The sequence below is a fragment of the Mastacembelus armatus genome, chromosome 18 (genome assembly GCF_900324485.2).
Source record: "Mastacembelus armatus chromosome 18, fMasArm1.2, whole genome shotgun sequence".
Classification (NCBI taxonomy): domain Eukaryota; kingdom Metazoa; phylum Chordata; class Actinopteri; order Synbranchiformes; family Mastacembelidae; genus Mastacembelus; species Mastacembelus armatus.
Window position 1 is genome coordinate 6,116,950 of NC_046650.1, and position 16,970 is coordinate 6,133,919.

Sequence of the window (16,970 nt, forward strand, 5' to 3'; positions counted from 1 at the left end):
TCAATCATTAGGGTCATTCTGTCTCTCTATTTTTTTTTCCACATTCATCCCATTTCTTTTCTCTGTGTACACATTTTTTTTTCTTCTTCCTCTTGCTGTACACAAATGTGTGTATGTCTGCTATCATCTCTTGTTTTTGTTCATTTCACCTTTCTCTCTCTCTCCCTCTCTCTCCCTCTCTCCCTCTCCACCTCACGTTCTGTCTCCTCTCTCCATCATACTCTCCAACCTGCTTTTTTATTCACACACACACACACACTTTCTGAAGCCAACTATACACAGACATACTATCGCTGTCACCATATAAACATATGTATAGCCCAACTCAACACATCCACATACACATCCCCCCCGTCTGCTGTGTGTGTGTCGTGTCTGTCATCCTATCACTGTGTGTGGGCTCCACATCAAACCAGCTGCCTAACCAATAAAGGCTTGTGCTAGCCACCGGGCTTAGACCAGCTAGCTTGCATCACTCAGTGAGGGTGTGTGTGTGTGCTCCATCCTCCACAGCCACCCACAGTGCTGCCACTGACATCTCTGGTTGACTTTACTACTCTATGGTAAAATGAGTGGTTCTTTCTCATTGTCACACTTTTTTGCCCTAACCCTGTATTTCCATTTTCAACGTTCTTTTTTTTTTTTTTTGCTCTCTTATTGGCACAGTTTCAAGTTCTTGCTCGTCCTCTTTCTTCATCACTCGACTTTTTCATTCCCTTTGTTTACTCTTTCATATTTATTTTTCTCTTTCCCACAACTTTCTAATTACCTCTGTGTCAGTCTGCCTGTCTCGTAATGACTCCAGGCCTCAAGCTTCACACCTCACATGAAAGAGCAATATACACACACGAGGTGAAAAACATAATGTATTTACACACGCACACACACACACACACAATTAGTTCACACAACAAACTATTATTTCTACTTTTCACAAATCTTCAAAATTGATTTTGTCTTGTATCTAAATTAACTTTTGTACATGATTGACCCTGTGTGCTCAGGCTACTATTTTTATTGCTGTTGCTGTGTTGCATTAGAAAACAGCTAAAAAAAAAAAAAAAAAACATTAAAAACCAGCCAAGATTTTTAATAATTAGTAATGAATTTGTTTTTGTTAATATGTGACAGTTTCTTGTGCTGTTGAGCTTCATTTTAGCAACATCAGTGCATTCCCAGACTTCAGCAGTGAACTTGATGAGTATAATATTAATATGACTGATATAGTCCATAGCAGAATCCTAATCAGTTTGTTATGATGCTCTTAAACTCTGTACATTTACAAAAACCTGAAAATTGACTGGTGTCAAAATGAAAACCTCCCACACTGTATAACCCTTGCTTAGATTATTTTGATGCACCAACTAGACCACACTGAGTCTCAACAGTTTCTTCTATTGCAACTGCACAGGACAAATGTCACAATATACCTGCAGATCAGCACTTACACATTAACACAGACTCATTTTTTCACTGTGTACCACTGAACAATTATTGTCAAAATGACTGATATGGTTCTGTATTACAGGCTTCAGTCTGATTCTGTTGAGGCTAATTTACTGTGTCATGTTGAATTATTCTCACATTCTCTCTTTTGCAGCTCTTACTGATTGACTGTCCCATCATGTGGGCTTTTCCTTTACAAAGTAGACTGACAGCACTGGCCTTAGATCAGTTGTTTTACGGCAGAGAGATACTGGCTATTTTTTCTTTATCCCTCTCTCAAGTATGCTGATCAGTTGTGGACTGATACTTGCTCTGTGTGTGTGTGTGTGTGGGGGGGGGGGGGGGTGCGGGTGCATGTGCGTGCGTGTGTGTGCTTTAGACTTTAACATCACACCCAGGCTTTACTTCTTCCTGTTCCCATCTTCCCTTTGTCTCTCTCTTTAATACGGTGGGACTAGCACAGTGTCTTGTAGACAAAGTGGGATCTAGTAAGACTAGACATACCACCACTCCTATCTCCACATACACACCACAGACACAAGAGAGCACAGGAAAGTAACAGTGGTTGTACACTGAGATGAGACAAAGAGTTTATAGAGTTGTGCACATCCAGAAGTGTTTCATCATCACTCTGTAAGCACATTTGTCACACAGGGCTATTTTTACCGCACAGTCAGACCTGCAACCCACTAGATGATTCACATGTCACATTTCCACTAAGATGAATGTGGTATTGAAAAAGTCTCACACTGCCCAAATAACAAAGATAGCAATGCACAAAGATATGTTTGCCTCTGTTGCTACAATATCCTTTTCTTTGTGTGTGTGGATTAATGTGTGTGTCTGTGTGCCTCTCAGGCAGACTCTGAACAATTGTATGAGGTTTGTGTATCTGACAGCGGCTGGCCCTCCTTGCTGTCCTGTCTGGACTCAGGAATGAGCCCTGTTCTTCCTTCACCAGCTATCAAAGCATTGACCAGAGGACACACACATGTTGCCACATTCACTGCACACACTGCTTCTTTTGTGTCTTGGTCTAAGAAGAGCCAGATGTGAAGGAAAACATGTATATCCTTGTGCTCCCTGCTCCCCTGTTCAACCACACTGGTTAGTGTGTGTTCCTGTTCCTTTGTGTTTGCAAGTTTCCATTGTTCCTGGCTATTTCTCTAACTGTGCACATGTTTCTGTACTTGTGTGCCTGCAGCATGTCAGTGTACTGTACATGGTCATTGATGTTGTGTGTGTCTCCTGGTTACAGGGCTCATTGTATTTTCCAAACCTCCAGTCTTTTCTCTTTTGGCATGCTGACTCAGCTGATCTACAGTGTTTAGCTTGGTATGTGTTGCAGATCCAACAGTGTTTAATAGGGTCTCTGTGCTTTCCAGGCTCTGTTTCACATCCTCGTCAGCCAACAAGTCTCTGAGCGGAAAGTCTGTGTGATATGTGTATATGTAACCTAGAAAAGTATTTATTGTATATGTATATATGGTCCCTCTGTAGGTGGACTGAAAGGCTGTGTATATCTGTGCACGTGATTACAATAAGGTATTGGCATTTCCCAGAAGGCTGATGGGTGTGACACCTCCCCAGTGAGCCTTGTGTCTCATGCTAGCAAGACAGCATGATACCACACATGCGCACACACACAGAGCTACCACCCACTCTGTTTTTCTAGGTCTGTCTATATTTGCTCAGTAGAATAATGTTGGTTGTCAGTGACACTCTGACCCTGAATCCCACTTTTTCTCTTCCTCTGCATTAATTTATTTCTAGAGATGTATGTGAGCATTTGTGTCTACACATACATTGACGGATGTGTACATGTGTGGCCTACGGTGTGAGGATCAGTATGAGTTTTAAGAAGTGAGGACATGCTTGAACAGTCCTCACACCATGAAAGCAGATTGAGATTTAGATTTTTTAGATTTAAGGTAACAGGTTAGGGTTGGGGCTCGGCATTTAAATGTAATGGTTAAGGTTGAGTGTCCTCACAGCTCAGTGTGTGTGTGTACTCACACAGCTAGTATTCCCCTGTGAGGACCTGGTGATGTCTTGGTTTAAGGTTAGAGTAAAGGTTAAGTTTATGCAGGTAGTGATGACAGTTAAGGTTGGAGCACATCTAGAGGAACTGTATGTGAGTGCCACCCTGTCCTTGTGCCCTCATGTGTGGAGCTTGTTTTGTGTTTCATACTTGGTTGAATTTCCAGAGCATATCCAAGGCAAGATTATTTTTCAGAGCTTAGCACTGTGATGACATTGGACTTAATATAAAGACAGGGGGGCCCTGAACCTCAGTATTTCCCAGGGCCTCTAAAAGCCAGAGACCATATGTTGTTCTGTGGATGTCTGTGTTCAGAGAAGATTTTGGTGCCCCCTCTTAAACAGCTCAGCAAAATGCCGCTTTGATCAAAGCTTTAGTATCCATAAAAACGACACACATGCCAAGAGAAGCTGTGTAGAGCAAATGGAAAGCACACTTTGTGTGCAAGCAAACACACCAGTGAGATGGGAGCGGTCAGTGTGCTGAGGTCACGAGGGTTAGACCTCTGTGGGTCAAAGGGTCAGGCCAGACAGTCGAGCCCCTGCACGAGCCCAGAGCAGGTGTCCTAGCAACCAGGCTCAGCAGAGGGAGGTGAAGTTTACAAATGCACACTGTCAGAAGTACACATGAGCAACACCCATATTTTCACTCTCACACAAAATTAGAACCACTGTGAAACACATGCGCCAGCATATTAAACACAGTTGTGGTATTTTCCTTTTTGGTCTGATTTAGTGCTTTTGCGTCATTTGGTCGTCTCCACCCACTGAAAACTCATTGTGCTCCCTCTTCTATTTAGTACAACAAAAAGCCTCATTTGGAGAACACTGCCCGCTGTATATTCATCCAGTCATGTAACATGCAATGATTAATTTAGTGACTAAAAGGCACATTTGGCTGAAATTTTCCCTGAAGCTTTACATAAAACACCTTATACCTTTTATTTAACATCTCTGTTTGTTTTAGAGCCTAGTTTTTACATTACATCTCTTAATTTACATAGTGTGATTTCTAACCTGTACTTAAACATTTCAGAGTTTGCTTTCATCATCACTTACTCAGCATGGGACATCTGTGTATCTGTAATTTGTCTGATGGAAAGTCTGGTGGTATTTTTGTTGCCTTTGTGTCTATCACTGTCTGCATTATTTCACTGCCACAGACCTGGGCCATGAGTGAGGGCAGTGCCTCCCATTAAAACCACTATAACTCTTAATTACGGCTGTCATGAACCCAGGTAAGCTGAGGCCTGATTAGGAATCATTAATCACAAGGTAATTCTTGGCTCTAGTGTATTTTTAGCACCCGTTCATATGCCATATGCAAATTAAATCAACAAAGACATTTGTTAGACTTGACTAAGGTTCTAACACTTTTATATTGTTTTTACAATAACCTTCCTCCTAAGATGTCCTGTAATTACTCTTGACAGTTACAAGAAGCATTAAAGTTGTTTATATTTCTCAGGTGAACCTGCATTATTTATGTATTTTTTTTAAATTTTCTTTGACACTTACTATTTTTATGGGACCTTACACATGGTATTCATAAATGTATTGTATGTTTCTGATTTCTCATTTAAGGAGAAGGTTACCATATGTTGAACATAGCAAGTGGACAACTTTGATGTGGGTGCACTGGTTTCAGGCCACTGTGCTTTACGTAAGCAATAAATAAGCAAGCAGTAAATTCCTTCATGGCCTGTCTGTGTCCCTCAAAGACGCTCTACACATACGGTATACTGACTTGACCCTTTTGAGGTCGGGGTTGCACACATCAAAGCCAGGCACACGGCCAAGGCAGAAGTCAATTTCAGACACAGATTTTTCTACATTGATGTGTTGACACGTTTACACACATAAACAGATATTACATGTACATCCTGTTTCACTAAGGCAACCTGAATGACTTTAGTTTGTGTGCGTGGGAAAATAAAACAAGATTAAAACATCACAGCTGCAAGCTGTAAAGGTGATGTTCTTGGTGCAGGACAGATGGGCTTTGTAAATAAATTGGTGTGTATAAACTTGGATGGCATAAAACAGGCACTGTCATGATCTAATATCACTTTCTTTACCATCCAGTGTTTACATGTTTTTAAATCCTAATTTTTGTCTTGTTATTGAGATTTGAGAGTTTATTAATTACAGTATAGAGCTAGACCTGTTGTTTGTCAGCTAACACTCTTCCTTGCTCTCATGCTGACTTTGTCAAGGAAACACACAGGGTAACTTTGGAAACTGGAGCATTGAACACTAACCACTAGTGGCCAGCAGCGGAAAGGAGTCACCCCAGGTTTAGGTCACGGAGCCAAGGCTAAAAATGTGGTAAACAGCTACTACAACAAAAACCCCAGGAGGGGACACAGGCCCTTAGAGGTGAGGGTCAGAAAATGCAGATAACAGAACCAAGCCAGGCCATATTCTGTTCAGTTTTTTTTTCAGGAATCATTGGATGCCAGTAACAAAACTTCATTTCATTGTTCAGACTGAAATTTAAAATTTTAAGCCATTAAGGACCACAAATCAACCAAATGCCACATCTAGGTGAGGATACCCCTGTCCTTAGTCGCTTATCACCCTGAACATGGCTAGTTAGTTAGTTAGCTCTAACAAGTAAGGAGTGACATTAAACTCAACTCAAATGCATCTTCCATCAGTTTGTGGTGTGTGACAGAGAGAGAAAAGGCCAGTACTTTCCTTAGAGTTTAAGTACTTACTTTATGAAATACGATTTCTTTTTTTATCCAGATAATCATACTTGAATATTGTAGGTCTTGTATTATTTCTCACAGCCCTTAGATGCTGCAGGTTAAAGCAAGAATGTGACTAGTAAAAAAATGAGCGGCTTATTTCCAATCCTGTTGCACTTTCTCCATCCTCTTTCCCACACAGGCCCCCATAGCACACGCTATGCATCTCTACACTGTGCACACAGAGGTGATAAATATGTGAGAAAGTTACACATTTTATAGATTGTGTTGTCAATGTTTTGTCTAATAGTAATTCAAAGTGATTAGCTGACTGAGAAGAGGAAAAATCAGTGAAATATCATGAAGATGGGACACAAGTAATGGAGCAGATTGGAGGAGAGAGAGAGGAAAGAAAACAGAGATGAGAGCATATGGATGGAGGAGGTAGAGAGGGAACTAATTAAAGAAAGTAGGGTTTTAGTTGGGTGTTGATTCCATGAGGAGTAATGGTCCCAGGTGTGAGAGATGAGGAAAAACAGAGGAGATGAGGGAAGGGAAAGGCGCATAGGTCCCCATACACCATATGTTCCCTATCTTTCCTTCTTTCTTCTCACTCTTTTATTCCCTTTCATTTCAGGCTTTGCGCTGCCTCAGAGACAAGCTGATGCTAGATTTTTTTTTTTTCTTCTCTTTGTGTGTCTCTCTTGCTGTTTTGTATTTCTACCAGCAACTTTAGTAGTTTTCCAGTATACTGGAGGTTAAGTAAGGTGACAATGGGATTGAGTGGGAGGTGTCTTGCAGACAGTGATTGTGTGGCTGTTTGCAGATGCTTTTACGTGCATTTCAGAAAACCTCAGTAGCCTCCATGATTTGTCATCATCATCTAATATCTGGTCTAATCTTTGTTGGGAATTTCTATTAGATGTTCCTTCCGTGCATGTGTTAGTGTTTGTCGTGCACATTTAGATTTTAAACTGCTCTGTGTTTACATTTGCTGTTTCATTGTGGATTTCTTTGTGTGCATTGGTTAAGGCTACAGCTTTGCCAAAGTGCAGTAAGCGTAATTATTAAAAGCATGATTGATTCATTTCTTTGGAGGTTGTACAGTTAGATTTGTGAGTAAATCCACATAGTTCTACTAGTGTTTCCTTCCTTGACCACACTACATAAACAGACCACAAGTATAAAATGCAATGTCCTGTAAGAAGCAGGAGCTAGACGTTGACTTCTTCCAAACTACAGCAGTTTGCAAGCAGCAGTGGAGCAGCTTCAAAACAGTGGCTAACTGGGCTGAGGGGCCTGAGGGAAGCTAGTGCTGCTGTGTCACCAGGTTGGAGTGCCTCAAGGCTCCATCCTGGGGCCCCACTTTTGTCTGTCACCCACCCCTCTCTCTCTGTTGTGACTGTGCACAATACATGTGTGTCTGTATGTGTTCCCATGAGTGGGCCCTCAGGCTGTTGTCAGGCAGATCATGGGAGCTGTTGTCAGGTGTCTGTCTACCTATAGACCTCTGCTCTCTAAAGAAGGTGAAAGAAAGGAGGAGAAGGAACAGAGGGAGACAGACAGGCCGAATGAGCGCATTCCTTGACACGCACAAAACATATCCGCAGGGGGAACTGCAAGCCCAGCAAGAATCACAGACCTCCAACCTAAAACAAGAGCCCCCTCCTCTCCCCCTCCCCTTTCCTTGTTCTCCTCCTTCACCTCCTCCCCCTTTGCTTGGTCCTGTAGTAGTATAGATGGGAGCATAATCTGTAGAGGAATTCCCAAAGGCAGGAATTCAGGGATTATCCAAAGAAGAAAATGGCAAATGAAATATTTAATAATATTGGGTGGGATGTTTAGTTGAAATGAATGTTTGATTATTGTGTCTAAAAGTTTGCCGTTGAGGAAGCGTGACTGATTTCAGTTTTGTGATTAGAAATGGAAAAATAAACACATCTTAAATAGGATGCTCTTGCTGTGTGTGTGTGTGTGTGTGTGTGTGTGTGTGTGTGTGTGTGTGTGTGTGTGTGTGTGTGTGTGTGTGTGTGTGTGTGTGCGTGTGTGCGTGTGTGCGTGTGTGCGTGTGTGCGTGTGTGCGTGTGTGCGTGTGTGCGTGTGTGCGCGCGTGCACATATGCACTGTTTGGTCCCCACCATGTAAATTATTGGTTTATGGTTTAGAGAAGGATGGGTTAAGGGTCATTAGTGCATTCAAGCACACAGACACAAAGAAGCTGGCCGTATCTGGCCTTTGGTGAAGCTGTAGTTCTGGTGGTGCGTACATACACAGTGGTGTGAAAAAGTGTTGGCCCCCTTCCTGTTTTCTTATTTTGTTGCATGTTTGTCACACTAATGTTTCAGATCATCAAACAAATTTAAATATTAGTCAAAGACAACACAAGTAAACACATCATGCAGTTTTTAAATAAGGTTTATATTATTAAGGGAAAACAAAATCCAAAACTACATGGCCCTGTGTGAAAAAGTGTTGGCCCCTAAACCTAATGACTGGTTGGTCCACCCTTAGAGCAACAACTGCAATCAAGTGTTTGCAATAACTTGCAATGAGTCTGTTACAGGAATGTGGAGGAATTTTGGCCACTCGTCTTTGCAGAATTGTTGTAATTCAGCCACATTGGAGGGTTTTCGAGCATGAACCACCTTTTTAAGGTCATGCCACAGCATCTCAATTGGATTCAGGTCAGGACTTTGACTAGGCCACTCCAAAGTCTTAATTTTGTTTTTCTTCAGCCATTCAGAGGTGGACTTGCTGCTGTGTTTTGGATCACTGTCCTGCTGCAGAACCCAAGTTCGCTTCAGCTTAAGGTCATGAACAGATGGCCGGACATTCTCCTTCAGGATTTTTTGGTAGACAGCAGAATTCATGGTTCCATTTATCACAGCAAGTCTTCCAGGTCCTGAAGCAGCAAAACAGTCCCAGACCATCACACTACCACCACCATATTTTACTGTTGGTATGATGTTCTTTTTCTGAAATGCAGTGTTACTTTTACACCAGACGTAATGGGGCACACACCTTCCAAAAAGTTCAACTCTTGTCTCGTCAGTCCACAGAGTATTTTCCCAAAAGTCTTGGTGATCATCAAGATGTTTTCTGGAAAAACTGAGACGAGCCTTTATGTTCTTCTTGCTCAGCAGTGGTTTTCGTCTTGGAACTCTGCCATGCAGACCATTTTTGCCCAGTCTCTTTCTTATGGTGGAGTCATGAACAGTGACCTTAACTGAGGCAAGTGAGGCCTGCAGTTCTTTGGATGTTGTTGTGGGGTCTTTTTCACATAGGGCCATGTAGTTTTCGATTTTGTTTTCCCTTAATAATAAAAACCTTCATTTAAAAACTGCACCATGTGTTTACTTATCTTTGACTAATATTTAAATTTGTTTGATAATCTGAAACATTAAGGTGTGACAAACATACAAAAAAAAGAAATAAGAAATCAGGACGGGGGCCAACACTTTTCCACACCACTGTAATTTACATACTTCGACTACACAGTTGTTTTCTGTCGTATGCTGTTTCCACACATTGTTCTTGAAGACAAAAAGCTGGATAGTCGCACAATAAATTTCTCTACTTTTGTTTAAAAATTTATTTACACAGAGGAGTGCAATAGTATAACTTAATTTCCATTGGATCAAGATGATGGAGTCTGACCTGACTGTTGCTCGTACTGTGTCAGAGGACATTTGCATAAAGTTGAGTGTTTTTCAATGTACCCTTGTTTTTTAGCTGGGTGCTTTTTTTAACAGTTGGGCCAGCCTGTGTGAACACTGTTAGGGTTGAGATTAGGGAAGTAGTGGTTATTGTTAAGGTTAGGGCAGGTCTCCAGAGAATCCTTGTAAGTTTAAAGTCTCCAGCAGGAATATGAGTCAAACGTCAAGCAGAAATACCAAGCACTTGTTGGTTTCCGCTTCATAAATGTTGTTTGTTTTTTAAAATTGTAGTAGTATCTTTCAGCTTTGAACTTAAACACCTCTCGTTAAAACTACTTACACGTGAAATTCAGACATCACCCCGAACATCGCCCTCATGTTTATTTTTACTATGTTTATGTGCCTGCTACAGCAACATTCCCACAATCCATCTGGACTTTATTTTACACTCTTTATATGGCACAAAAGCCTGGTTGTGTTCTGTATGTTGCTACAGTCAGTATAGGCTGGCAGCAGGGTAGTGTTTAAAATGCCGTTACACTGTGTGTTCATGGCTGTGTTATTGTAAACAAGCTCCATCTTTGGATCCTCCTGTCCTACTTAAGCCTGATAAACAGGCTTTAGCTTTAATTACAGTGATGTCTGATATTGCAGTTTCTTACATCATACTGGTATCTTGTTTATGTATTTTTGTCTGGCCGTGTGTTATTTGTGTGTCCGTCTTTCTGTGTGTGTGTGTGTGTGTTGTGTCTAGTTTGGATTTGCAGATATAATAGCAGTGGGTGTACGTCTTGTCTGGAAGCTGTAATCACTCCCACGTTGTGAGGTTTATCAGTGCAAGGGGCTCTTTTTACCTCAGTTTCCATGTGAGCATGTGGCTATTTTCATATGTACAGGGAGAATTACATCAGGTCTTGTGCATTTTCAAAAACACCTCTGCATATTTTCATCTACATTGTCTTGTCTTTATGGTTGATTATTATTTTGGCTGTGTTTCTGTGCCTGTGACATGTGTGTTTACAGGATAAATACTAAAAGAACTTTCTTTCACCATTGATATACCCTGATCACTGTACATTACATACATGTTTTACTGAGTATTTGAAGCATTAGGATGCTTTTGATATTGAGAGATTATTGCCTCTGTTATTTACTTACAAAGCCTAAAATTTTTTCCTTTGATTTTATTTGTAATAGTTTTTGACATTTGTGACACAGAATTAATTAAATAAAAGGAAACACTGTGGTGCCTTAAATGAGCAAGTGTTTGGGATAGTTTTCTATGGCCTCAGTCACCGTACAAAGCAGGGTTCATGAAGAAATCCTTGTCTATCTGTATGAAATTCCTGAGTGTGGTGTGGAAAACCTGACTGACTTGACTGGCACAGAGCTCTGACCTCACCCTATATAAGACCTTTGGGGACAGAAGGGCACACTTATTGCCCAGCATGATTCAATAAAGGCTGTGAGAGCAGCAAATTCATGCCCATGGTTATGGAATGAAATCCTCAGCAATCCCATGTGTAAGTCCTTTTCTGTCTCTATAGACTTTTGGTCAAGTAGAGCACAGTCAAGTCTGCACAAGGGCATGTAATCCAATAGATGTGGCAGGCATGGTGAAGCAGCTATTTATTCAAGCATAGCACTATATCTTACAATATGTATTAGGCAGTGGCACTGATTAATGTTGTCCATGTGTGTTTCTTATATCTGTGGTATACTTGCTTTTCAGGTGCAGGCCATATTCAGCCCACGCAGCTACAGTCAGTACACACCCAGATTGTGCTCATCGGTGGCAGGTAAGAAGAACAAGCATATCCCTGCATGTGCGTGTGTGTGTATATGTGTGTGGGTGCGTGTGTGTGTGTGTGTGTGTGGGTGTGCTTGCGTTTCTTCCCTAATAGATTATCGATGCACTACCAGGCTGGCTACAGCAGACAGTGGAAATGAGCCTGTACTCCCCTGAGGAAACAAGATATCTCCAACACACAAACACACATTCTACACACAGCTAACTCACAAATACAGTAACTACAAGCACAATGTGACATAAAAGAAAAAGCTCTTATGCACATGACTTTAAAGTACATTTTGCACACTCACTCACACAATTACATGAAATCAGACACAGTATATACCTGCGGGGTTTTACAGAGGAAGATGAGCTCCATTCTACATGTATCAGAAGAAGAAAGCAGGAGAGGAGAGACAGGCAGGAGGAGTATTAGAGGAAAAGAGCAAGGGAGCCAGACAGGCAGGTAGAGGGCAAGTTAGAGAGGAAGAAAAGCAGCAGGGATGAAGAGTTTCAGCCAACTCTGTATGCACCTACTCCTCCATTCTTCTCCCTCACTGTAGAAATTAGTGGAGATATTGGATTGTAATGTAAACCAAATGGAAGAAGAGACAGGGACATGCACGCAATAATAGTCCAACACATAGATGCAGCACTTAACATCTCTTGTTGCTTTCTGGCTTTTCTTTTTGTACTACTCTTGTATTTACTTATAACAGGTATATGACTGCTGTGTGTGTGTGTGTGTGTGTGTGTGTGTGTGTGTGTGTGTGTGTGTGTGTGTGTGAGAGAGAGTGAGTGTATGTATTCTGTGTGTTGTGGTCATTGGCTGGGCAGTGCAAAAGATCTGAACTCAGACCAGTGATGTGGATGTTTGTCCTGCACAGACAGGCTCAGAGAGGGAGGGGAGAGGCTTCAGGCAGATAAACTGGATGAGTTGAAGGGAAGACAGAGCTAAAGCAGGATGAAGAAAACAGAGGATGAGAGGGAGAGAAAAAAGAAGGCATCAAACTTACGAGCCCTGTGGGTTGTTGCTTGCCGAGGGATAGGAGGGTAAATGGAGGCATGGTGAAGAATTCAAATGTCTCTGTGTCAGTGGGTTCACCAGCTATATCTATGCTGAATCCATCACACACCACAACATGCACTGCTTGTGGCTGGAACTGATGAAATTTGTGTCATGTATTTGTTAAAGATACTCCAAGGACTCTTCTGTGTTGGCAACTTCAAATGACAGAAAAGATAGTGGTTTGACATTTAAGACATCTGTAGTCATCTGTTAACTCCACACTGTGCATTCATTTATATCAAACCTGACGATCAGATACCAGCAGATAACATCTGCATCACGTGACAAAAAATATTGTAATGGAAAGGAAGTCACCAGGACAAAGACAACTAAAACAAAAGGTGACTAACAGATCAACGATTACATGTTTTATCAGTAGCTGCTAGATGTTGTTTTAGGCTTAATGCCAAAAACTTTGATTTTAACACGAGCAAGTCCTCGTGTGTCCTGTAGTATCTTAAACTAAGAAAAGGATGATGAAATGAACACAGCCTTACAGTGGGTTGCAAGTGTGTGGGTGTGTGGGTGGGTGTGTGTGGTGTACTTCTATGGTCATCAGGCTTTCTGCTGATGGTCGTGGTCAAATGTACTGCCAGCATGGACTTGTCAGTAACAAATTTGATGAATTTGATTTATGTTTTTCTGGCCAGGCCACCCTCCTCTTCAGCTCTTACTATATTTGAGTCCTGCTTTCAATTTTTTTAGAAAGAGGTCAAATGGAAATGTAGTGTCTTCCATGAGTCAGTTTGCAGTGAAAAAAACAGTTTGCAAAACTTGAGCATAGAAAGCTAAAAAGTATTTGTTTTGAGTTTTCTTGGACATTATATTTGCCCACCTTAAACCTACATGTGTTTTTCTTAGCAGGTACACATTTAATATCAAAGTACGTTGGTACGATTTCTCCCTCTAACGTACACAAAAAGCTGGTGATGCCTTTTAAATGTGGCCGACTAAGCAGCGTCTTAGCCATGTGTTTCCCATGTCTCTGGTGTAGTCTGCTGAAAAGCAAAAGAAGAAGAAAAGAAAATGAGTTGGACCAATCACAGCACCGGATTCATCCTCCTTGCCTTCACCAACCTAACGTTATGCAAAAAGTATTCACAAGTGGGAATACTTGTCCATTGTTACTGTGTTGTGGGTAATCAAAGACATACCCCCCAATTGTTAGCAAAGCATTGTGTGGTCCTGCTTGTCAAACAAGGTGAATAGCCAGGACGCAGGTTCAAGGAGAAATCGACTTTACGTTGCACTTAGAATTAGAGAAAAGTAGCAAGTAAGTGGTCAGTAATTGGTCAGATATCGCTGCATCCTGTTTCCAGTTTCAGTGGCTCAGCCTCTGTTTTTCTCTCACCTCTGTCTTGAGCAAGACTTGCTGTAGTGAGGAGTCAGCAGCAGAAGGGGAAGGAGAGGGTCTGATATTTGATGAAGGGAGAGAGGGAGGGGTGTCAGAAGAAATGGTGCCTAAACCAGTGTTAATTGAACACAGCTGTACCTCGTTAAGCATTAATTGGCAATTAATCAGCTCACACCCCCCAGTTGAATATGTCTTGAATACATCTTTTAAGAGAGAGAGAGTGAGTGGAATAAAGTAAATTATTCACAGTAGCACAAGGAAAGCCTGTTCTAGCTCAGCCTCCCTCTCCTGCTCTCATTCTACTTTTTTTTCCCCTCCATCTTCTCACTGTTCCTCTTCCTTTGTGTGCCATTCATCCCATTAATCTAGTTTTCTGCCTTTATCTCTGCTTCCTTCCCCTCATCTGTCTGTAGTTCATCCAGAGACGGTGAGAGAATGAGAGAGAGAGAGATGTCACAACAAGGAGGAAGTGCCAGAGGGGAAGGGAGGAGGGAGGAGAGGCCCTGATGCTCCGGTAGGAAGGGAATTGTGGAGAACAGGATGTTAGTGAAAAGTATGTGACTACACCCACACTTAAGTCAGCTAACATGAGAAAAGTGTTAACATGAATGTGACATCCACTTACATTTTTAATGTTGTTGCACAAATATTCGTCCTACACCATAAAAAAAATCCGCTCGTCCCCCTCCTGGTTTCCCCATCCTTGCTAAATGTCCAGCTTTGCTCGAACAAACTAGTTCATATGACATGTCATCAAACTGTGTGTGTCGACAGGAAGGGGCAATGTGCGATTGATCAAATGGATACACAGGTGCACACAGTATTTCTTCAGTGACATGCATGATAGTGCATGCACTTACAACATACTTTCTGAGCTCCATGTACCAGGCCAGTCCCTGTGTGAAGAGTGTCGGCTTGTTGGTTTCAGAAGGCTGCAGAGTTTGTCAGTGTAGCACCCTAGGTTCTTGACTTGGAAAACGGTGTGGAGAGTGAAGGGTTTGGATTGTGTTCTCCCGATGCTGATCTGACAGGCATAAACATATAAAAGGCTTAAACATACCCTGAGCCAGTGTTTTTGGATTTAGCCTCTCTGGAGACTGAGCTGAGCGAAAGGTGCATTTTTAGGTTGAGCCAGCTATTGCAGATCTACTCTGAGAGCATATGTGGCCACAGGCACTTTCTGTTCCTACTGTACAGTGTTTGAAGAAACTCTGCATGTACTGTGTGTGTAATAGACCAGTTTGTCCTGCAGATCCAGTGTGTCAGGTTATTATGCCCAGTGCTTCTGGTTATTATATAACAGTACTGATTACAGCCACAGGGGGTAACCTGCCTTGCACTCACTAACACACTTACTTTCTCTTCTGCCTTCTTCTGATATGTCACTGTCCCATCATCCCTGCTCTCACTTGTTTTCTTTCCCCATATTGCAGCTGTTTCCATCTCACTCAGATAAATACTGTCTTATAAACACTTTGTTTTGCTGTCTCTTTTCATTATCCTTCGCTGTTCCCTCTCTCCGTGTCACTTTCTGTGCATCCCAGGATTCACAGGTATTACTCACAAGCTCTTCACTTCTTTCTCTCTGTTTCACTGTCCACTATCAGTCCCATCTATCTGACCTTAACATCCAAGTCTCTTTCTTTCATTGAGTCTGGGCTCCATCCCAAATATTGCAATTGCTATTGCATACTGGCTATGGGCCAAATCAGCAAGGTGATAAATCAATACAGCAAGAGAATTATGTAACATGCCACCTTACAGACTGGCCTTGTATCCTCGTATGCCCTCACTGGGTGTTTCCTCTGTTCCTTGCTGTCTCATTGACTCACCTTGTTTTACTTCCCATTGTTTTGCCTTCTACCCCCAATTAGCCAGATAAATTGTCTTATTTAGAGATTTGTTCTCAGGATTGGTTATGGGTGAAGACATGTTATATACACTAACATTCAGGAAGGTATTTACAACTGCTGTCATCAAACTATTTTCATCTGTTGGAAGTGATGCTGGAATCATTTTCACAGAATGAGAAAACATCTCGCTGTAAATGTGATTAAAATATTAGGAGGTTCAGCCTGACAATGAATTGAATCATTGGAGGAAAAAATCTAATATAAAGGCAAATTTTAACAAAATGTGATAAACAACCTAAACAGAAAAGACATGTGATTTTGTGCTCAGTCCTTTGTATGTGCCCTATGTGGTTGTTGCTTTGTTTGTTCTTGTGTGTTGCTTAATTACAGTGTACGCACAGCCCCAGGTAGCGCATTGGAAATTAAACCAGGAAAAGCACAAAGTGTTGGCTGGTGTACATGCTGTACTGGTGCAGTCACTAGTTGGTAATCTGCAAGGTTTGTTTGAGTCCAACCCTAACCTGCAGTAGAGAAGTTGTTGCCCAGTGGTGTCTCAGTGCAGAAACATTTTTCCAGATTTGAATCTTTGCTTTGACCTTTCTTTGTGAAGCAGGTTTGCCTTGTGTTTATTCGTATACTCCTAAACAGAAGCTATGTCCTTCCTGATTTTTTTTTTTTTTTTTTTTTTTTTTTTTTCAGCTGTTCATGCTCAAATGCACATATTGCTGATCTTCAGGCTTTTTCCCAACTCTTCCCCACAATAACAATAATGATGATAATACTTTCTCTGTTTGGTTCATTGCGTATATTCCTATTCCTAGATTACATTCCTATACTGGCCAAACTCCAGATATTGGATGGTCCTTCCCTGCTCGATCAATCAGGGTTTGTTTGATGCAGCAGGCTGCAGGTGTGAATACACAGCGTGACTTTTGGAAGGGTCCAGGTCAGCTTTTCTGTGAGCTGTTTACCAAGAGCTTTTACCTGCATCCATGAATTGAACAGTTTACGTCCAGTAATTCTCATTATTCCTCCTCTCCTACAGTGAATTTTAGCACAGTTTAATC

The 16,970-nt window shown here is 41.5% G+C and overlaps 1 protein-coding gene across 3 annotated transcripts in view; it reads left to right on the forward strand.

The window, feature by feature from the left end:
* Positions 1 to 16,970, forward strand: part of kdm6ba (lysine (K)-specific demethylase 6B, a) — an 84,992-nt gene that overhangs the window by 20,762 nt on the left and 47,260 nt on the right. For all 3 annotated transcript variants that reach the window (XM_033325674.1, XM_033325675.1, XM_033325676.1), the window contains exon 4: positions 11,568 to 11,634. The gene's annotated coding sequence lies outside the window, so the exon portion shown is untranslated. The remainder of the gene's footprint in view (positions 1 to 11,567; positions 11,635 to 16,970) is intronic.